Source organism: Rattus norvegicus, chromosome 3 (genome assembly GCF_021556685.1).
Source record: "Rattus norvegicus strain SHRSP/BbbUtx chromosome 3, alternate assembly SHRSP_T2T, whole genome shotgun sequence".
Classification (NCBI taxonomy): Eukaryota; Metazoa; Chordata; class Mammalia; order Rodentia; family Muridae; genus Rattus; species Rattus norvegicus.
The window spans coordinates 131,906,772-131,913,521 of record NC_141536.1 but is presented as its reverse complement, the minus strand read 5'-3'; positions in this window follow the sequence as shown (position 1 = coordinate 131,913,521).

Here is a 6,750-nt window from a genome sequence, read left to right as displayed (position 1 = left end):
CAGCCTTCGGATCTACTCATGCCAGAAGAAAGAAAAAGCAAACACTGAAAAGAGCGGTGCACCTATGGAGACCCACCAACCCTCTCTCAACTCCTCCTTCCTGACCTGACCTGAGCCCAGAGCTTCGGAACCCAAGCCTAAGGCGAGAGTTGGCAGGGAAAGCTGCAGAGGAATTACAGTCCTTTTCTCTCTGCCCCTGTTCTTCTTTCACTGTGGTGGAGTAGGATGAGCTTCAGGCTTTTGAGCTGTATGTGATCCTCAGAGCCATGGCCTGGAGCTCCCACAGTGCTCCTGTGTAATGCAGAAGCATTGCTACTGGAACAGATAGGAAAGGCTTGGAAGTCAGGTGGCTTGACGCAGGTCCTACCTTTCATGGGCTTCAGACAAGAGTGGGAGCTGAGGCTTCCATCCAGATAACAAGTTGTTCCTGCCTGTTTTGTTCTGGAGCAACCTTGGCTCTTCCCACTCTCTGCACGGACTATCTCCAGCCATTTCCTCAACGTGCACTCCATGCACCATACCATGGTAAAGACAATCTTGACTCTGCTTGATCAAGAGACAGCCAAGATCCTGAGACCCTAGTCATTTTCTCTAAGATGTCGTCAAAGATTGCAGGGAATCTGTTGTGCTGGCATTGCTCCCGTGCAAAGGCTCTGGTGTTTCTGAATATCTTGACAATGGAGTCTAATAAACAAAAGACTTGCACTATGTCTAGGCACTGAACCTTGGTTGGGGATCCCAGCATGCTCCATTTCTCCAGGTGTGGTCTCTGGGTGTGCCTTGGGACGAACTATCTGCTACTACCTGAACAGTTACTTGCCCTAGGCTACCAAGCAAGCTTCCTTGAAAATTCCCTCAGACATCCCTTTCTGACAAGGCTTAGTAATGCTTGCTTAGCTATGTCAGAAACATGCTGTTGCTGTTTACTGAAGCCCACTCCACTGCTGTGGCTGCCTGTCTGTTTTAGTAGGCTGTGTATCCACCTCCAGACCTCGGTGGCATTTGTGCTTATGTACCCAGAAACTATCACTCTAAGTAGCATAGGCAAAGGAATGAATGGTTCCCAAGAATCAGTATAATTTGTTTCAAGCCCTGGTTTAGTCATTGTTTCTTTCACACAAGTCAAGTTACCTCTTTGGTAGCTTCACCTGTATACATCTTCTCTAACTTAGAACTAACTGTTCCAGAAAAACAAACCCCATGTATATTATGGTAATAATGGAGGAAGGAGACCGCCAAGAAACTTTGTGGACCAGTGGGTCTCAACCTTCCTAATTCATAGACCCTTTATTACAGTTCCTCATGCTGTCGTGACCACCCCACCACCACCATAAATTACTTCATTGCTACTTCATAACTGTTACGAATCGAAATGTAAGTATCTGAGATGCACACCATCTGATATTTGGCCCCTGGGAAAGAGCTGTTCAACAGCACCACAGGTTAAGAACCTTGGCTGTAGTGGGGAGGGCTTATGGGAAGCTCAAACTTGCCTGGACTTCTCTGCCTCAGCTATTCATTGAGGTTGCCTGGGAAATTCACTGGCTTTCAAAACAGGACTCCAGGATTTTTCAAATCTCACCCACCTGACTCTGCTGTACAGCTCAGACTAAAAACACTAGCTGACCCTGAGCCATGATGCCTTCACCTCAGTGGCTAGCACTTGAGTCTTCCCCTTGGAATAGGCAAAGGCAAGGAATTCTCGAAGCTTAACTAAGTCAACATCAGCTGGAGGGCTGTTTAACCCGAGTACAGGACTGCACTCAAGTCTATGACTCAGCAGCTCTGAGGAACAGCCCAGATCATGTTTCTCAGATGTGCCCAAGAGATTATGCTTTTCTGAGGTCCCTGCTCTGAGAACTACTAGATTCAAAACACTGTGGGGCTTTTCCTCCAAGTTCCATCTCAGGCCTGCTGGTATCTTTTAATTTTGTTTAAATGAGTTTAGTCACATGTGGCTACTATATCACAGGGTGTGGGAGAAATCTAGAGACGTTCAGATCCATGAGGTATTTTTATCCCTTCTTTCAAATAAAGGAAAAATGCATGCCCTTGCCCGGCCTGTAGCATAAGACAATGTGTATACACAGGGCACCCACCTGACCTGCAGAAGATTCAGACCCTCAAACCAGGCTTAAAATGATAAAGGCTAGATACCAGAAAGCATTTTCAGCTAGCCACAGGGGCAGCTCACATGACTCCTGCAGAGCATTCTGTAGGAAACAATGATAAAACAGAAAAGCTCCCATAATATTCCAAAAGAAATGTACAGAACGATCTATGGCATCAGTGTGCGTGACTTTAGACTCAAAGAATAATGCAGCAAAACGAAGGTACATTTCAGGCGATAGAAAATCATTGAAATAAGACAGCCAGACACACACAAGAATTGTGAGGAGCCAACAGTGTAGGTGATGGCAAAGCTGATGACAGATGACTAACAGAAGTCCATGAGGCTGTTATTTATAATAGCCAGAAGCTGGAAAGAACCCAGATGCCCTTCAACAGAGGAATGGATACAGAAAATGTGGTACATCTACACAATGGAATATTACTCAGCTATCAAAAACAACGAGTTTATGAAATTCGTAGGCAAATGGTTGGAACTGGAAAATATCATCCTGAGTGAGCTAACCCAATCACAGAAAGACATACATGGTATGCACTCATTGATAAGTGGCTATTAGCCCAAATGCTTGAATTACCCTAGATGCCTAGAGCAAATGAAACTCAAGACGGATGATCAAAATGTGAATGCTTCACTCCTTCTTTAAAAGGGGAACAAGAATACCCTTGGCAGGGAAGAGAGAGGCAAAGATTAAAACAGAGACTGAAGAAACACCCATTCAGAGCCTGCCCCACATGTGGCCCATACATATACAGCCACCCAATTAGACAAGATGGATGAAGCAAAGAAGTGCAGTCCGACAGGAACCGGATGTAGATCGCTCCTGAGAGACACAGCCAGAATACAGCAAATACAGAGGCGAATGCCAGCAGCAAACCACTGAACTGAGAATAGGACCCCCGTTGAAGGAATCAGAGAAAGAACTGGAAGAGCTTGAAGGGGCTCGAGACCCCATATGTACAACAATGCCAAGCAACCAGAGCTTCCAGGGACTAAGCCACTACCTAAAGACTATACATGGACTGACCCTGGACTCTGACCTCATAGGTAGCAATGAATATCCTAGTAAGAGCACCAGTGGAAGGGGAAGCCCTGGGTCCTGCTAAGACTGAACCCCCAGTGAACTAGACTGTGGGGGGGGAGGGCGGCAATGGGTGGAGGGTTGGGAGGGGAACACCCATAAGGAAGGGGAGGGGGGAGGGGGATGTTTGCCCGGATACCGGGAAAGGGAATAGCACTCGAAATGTATATAAGAAATACTCAAGTTAATAAAAAAAAAAAAAAGTCCATGAGGCTAGAGAAGCAGCACGACCTAGAACTAGTAGCCATGCAGGATGTCAGCACCCTGTACCCAAAGCGGGTGAATCTTGGAAGATTCTGCAGGACAGAGAGGGCTGCCAGCAGCTACAGTCTTTGTGCAAGACATTGCCGTTCTGTCCCACTCCTTCAGTCTGCACTGTTGCTGCCCACCAGCAGTCCCAGGCAAGACGAGACAGAGCTACCACTGCACACTTACAAAGAGTCGTCAACTAGAAGGACAATGTGCAAGAGTAGTAATTACAAGAACGGTGTCCAGATCACGACTGCAGGTGAAGGTCGTGTGGAAGGAGCAGGTGGCCAGTGAGACATGACACTTCAATGTTATGTTAGCTCAATGCTAACTTCATGCACCTGGTGGTCATGTTGGTCAGAAGAGCGGGATCCCAAGTCTAGCTTAGAATCCTAGCTCTGTCACTTCTGAATGGAGGTATGTGTTATGGCTTGAGTATGGGATGCCCTCATAGGATCATGTTTTGAATGCTTGGTCTAGCATTTTAGGAAGTAGGACCTGACTGGAAGAAGTAGGTCACTAGGAATAGGACGTTAAAGGTATCTTGTTCCTTCTCTGATAGGTATTCTCTCCTTCCTTCCTTCCACCCACAGGTATATGTATGTGTGTGTGTACTCACACACACTTGCTCATGTGTGTGTTTCTGCAACATGTTCCTGCCACATGTAACATTCTGCCCAAGCACACAGGGTCAAGAGACCATTTACTGAACCCTTTCTGCCAGGGATCTGTTCATAGTAATGATAAAAGTAACAAGCACAGTTGTTCTCCCAGGTGTTTCTTCAACTGGGACCTCATTTCCAAGGTTGTTCAAATAGCTCCCGGCCACTAGAGAGTGTCTCCTCAAAGACCAGGCATTGTAGACAACCAGCCCTCAGTGCTACCTGGTTTGTAGAAATGCAGTCGCTGAGGTTAATACTCAGCCCTATCCTGGCTCAGGGTCCCCTGTGTTCTGTTAGCTCCCCCAGCCCCTGCAGCAGCCATGGTTGCTGGTCAGGCAGGTAAAATGCCATACCCTTCACAGCTCTGGATTCTCACATCTCTCTGAGTCTTTCTCCACTTGATGTGTGAAAAATAGATGGACCATGGTGATCAGCTGATGCTTGCAAAAGGCTGAGACAAGCTTTTGGCCATGAGTGTGTGCTCAAATTAATTACTCTATCTACTCCTATAAACAAACATTTGAAACTCAGAAAAGATAAAATAAACATCATAAAAGTGGCCTTCAGGCCCAAGGTAGGTGAGGAGAAAATTATAACTTTCTCTGAATGAAATTAAAGTTTCAAAAAGATGTGACCACAGACTGTTAGTACCATGGGGTAACTTTAAGATTCATGCTAAAATACAAAGATCAGTTTTGTAGAATGAATGACAGAAACTACAAGCATACTAGTTGTATGTGAGCTCCTAGAACATTCTAGAATAGATGGTTACACAGACGGTTTGGGGCACTGTGAGAAAGAACTAGGTAAATTGGGAGGCAGGATGAGTTCATAGAGTAACACCTTGTGCTAGGCTATATTGTTTGACAAGATTGCTGGATTGATCAGCAAAATGCTGCAAAATAGAATATAGCTTGGTTTCAGCAGGAAGGGGAAAGATTGGCAGGAGAAACGTGTTAAGTGAGACAATAAATAATACATTGACTGATATGAGGACTTTTTTGTGGAAAACTAGCTCTCTCCTGTGTGTTGGATTTAGCCAAAGATTAAAACTAGACTGGGTCTGAAGATGACAGGAAGCTGGGAGGAAGGAAGGACATGACTGTAGAAACAGTCCAACAGACCATAGCCTGCTCCCAGCAAGACTGTAGTGATTTTGGTAGTGGTGGTGGGGTGTGGTTAATTTTACTTACCTGTGGGCTCCCACATGAGCCAGGAATACAGCATCAGCACCTGTCCACTCAGGCACTGCATCTGTCCAGGGCACGGCTCTGAGTCTGAGTCTCCTCTTGTTTAGTCCTTACAGCCATGCTGCAAGGGAAGTACTGATTCTACTTGACAGAGGAGGGAGGGCAGTCCCCAACAGCTGGAACGGTAATTTGTCCCAAGGTTCCCTTGGTAACCAGGTCTATGCCGTCCCTTGGCCTGTTAAGGCCCAATATGCACATACTCACATCCAGGTGCCTTGGGCACACAATGGCAGCGCTGCATATGGGTTTTAATGGTCGCAGTTACAGGAAAAACTGCTGAAGAGCCAGAACACATCAGTCTGGGGAAGACCTGTAGATGTTGTTGGCATGTAGACATGTGGATACTAACACATGGACACTGACAGGCCTAACTGTGAATAATGGAATCCCTTTCCTCTAAGGTCTGGCTGCTGCCCTTATCCTTCTGTGTCCCCTCTCTCCCCACACCCACTTCTACCAATCTGCTGGCAGTTATCTGAACACCTTTCCTGTCACCTCAAGGCCACCACACTTGCCATGCCTCATCACCCACCGTGGCTATCTGGCCGATACTACCTCTTCCTACAGATCTCTTACTCTCCCCAGGGAAGAGTTCTTTTTGTATCTAAGCCTGAGCCATCTCCCTCCTCCATAAGGCCTGTCAGCTGCAGCCCCTTCAAGAGACTACCCCAATGTACTTTCTGTTCAAAGATTTGAAGCTCACTCATTGCCGGTAAAGAACCAAAACAGGGTATTGAGAAGCTCCTATAAATATCAAATCCATTATCCCACAGTAATCTATTAACTTAGATTTAGCAGGCTAAAATGCCACACTGACAGGTAATTTCCTAATGGGCATTTAAAGCTGCTGCTTAGGAACTCCAAAATTGAATGTGTTGCTGTCTAGGCCTCAGGAGAGAGTGAAAGCATAGTAGCACTTTAGAAGGCTAGCCCCCCTTAAACGGCAGTCTCCCTTATCTTTCCTACGGTAGTCGAGAGGGGTCTGGCTTGTGAAGTTTGCCCAGCTTCTGATACAAGGCTCTCTGCTCTGTCTTAAAAGGACTTGTGTCAGCAATGAATTTACAAAGAATTCTGGAAGCACCTGGCTGAACAGGACAGATGACGATAAGTTAGTAATAGCAAAGACTATCTCTCTCATTCTGGACACTGAAGTGACAGTAGGTCTGAAGGAGTAAGTGCTGGTGGGTATGCATGTTTGTTCCGTAGGATCAAATCAATGGATGACAAGTTTTGCCTATGGCCAGCATCATCACAGCTCCACCCATCATCATCTCAAGGTGGCATGGGAGAGGAACTGCCCTCCCTCCCTCCCTCCCTCCCCTGGACCACCAACCGTGAGGAGAGGCTGAGAGGATGCCTTTATTTGGTCTATGTTTTGTG